Here is a 1,526-nt window from a genome sequence, read left to right as displayed (position 1 = left end):
CCGCAAATTATGGGCCCAAACCTAGCTCATGCGAGATGGCCAGACTTGGGCCCTGTTTTCCGATACAGGCCTAACTGATTTTTCGATTTGGGCTCGGCCTTCCTGAGGTTGAGGCCTAGAACTGATTCTTTGTTCTTTATCAATTTATATGTGACAAACTAGCAAAAGGGGAAAGAACTTTAACTCATGTGGGTAGTTTACCTATTTTGGCCTACATTATAGAATGTACTACACCATCAGACTAAGTCTAAAATACAATCTATTACCCTGGGAATGTTTTTCACCTAACAGCATACATACATGACTATCATTCATTAACCTACATTGATATACTGAGCATGTAGGCTACTTCTATTATACAAACGAAAATGTAACTATTTTATGACATTTAATGTAACAGTTCATGTATACATAAAAACAATCTGCAGGTCCTCTCTTTTGCATTCATGCTCAAATTCTCAGTTACATTGGTGGTATCAATTGTGTACCTGGTAAGGAAAGGAAAGGAAGAAGGAGAGTGATCAGTTGAGTAGTATGCAGTAATCACAGCATCAACAGATACACAGCAACAGCACAGCAACAAACCAACAACCAAGATTGTTTTCCACAGTCCACGAACAACCAACAATGATTCCCAGAATAAATGAAGCCAGCAAATAGTCGAGTGCCAAACCAATAATTCCAGACGAAGAGTAATGAACACCAGAAGTAAAAGAAGTTCAATGCAGCAAATACCAATCAGTTCAGCAACCAACAAACAGCTCAGTCACTGCAGACGACAGAACTTGGCCAAGACAGCTTGACCAATATGAATTCTTGTTCAACTTTCAGATGGTGTTTGGTTACAATCTATTTGGAAACTAACTTATGTTTTTCGGCTTTCTTTAAACTCAGTAAACCTCTCTTCAGATTAAAACTCTAGCCTTAAGACTGAAAATTTTCACTTTGTTTTTCTCTTTTTTCTGAAGACTAAAAGTCCAGCCCTTTTTCAGTTCTCAAATGGCCTATTTATAAGCCAAAGTGACCAAGTGCAGCTAAGCTGCCCCCATGCTGCAACTTGCAGCCTGCCCCTACCATGTTAAACCCATGCTTGAGCATCTCTTGATGCCAGCCCCTCTTGTTCCCCACGCCTGGTTTATTCTTTAATCAAGGATTATGGGCTTATTTTAGTATTCCTTTTAAACCCATACTCTTGTGTCTTGTCCCCCATTGGCATTAGTTTAATCCTAATTTAGTACCCCATTTGTCAGCTCACTTAAACTAATTACTTCTGTTCTTTTTAACACCCCAGAATAACCCTGTCAACCTTGATTATTACTGCCCCTGCCTATTGCAGCATCAGGGCATTTTTTGAACTGATGAAAGTTCGAACTCAAGACTGCCTGGGCTGAACCTTTTTCAGTCAGTTTTACAGTGCAAACAAACCATTTCAAACAATGCTGGGGCATACAGTCAGTGGCAAAGCTCAATTAGTCATGCGACATTATTAGCTCATTCGATTTATTAGTTATAGAAAGCTAATCGAC

Source organism: Nicotiana sylvestris, chromosome 3 (assembly GCF_000393655.2).
Source record: "Nicotiana sylvestris chromosome 3, ASM39365v2, whole genome shotgun sequence".
In the NCBI taxonomy this organism is placed as follows: Eukaryota; Viridiplantae; Streptophyta; class Magnoliopsida; order Solanales; family Solanaceae; genus Nicotiana; species Nicotiana sylvestris.
The sequence above is the reverse complement of the archived record's forward strand: the minus strand, read 5'-3'. Positions refer to the sequence as shown.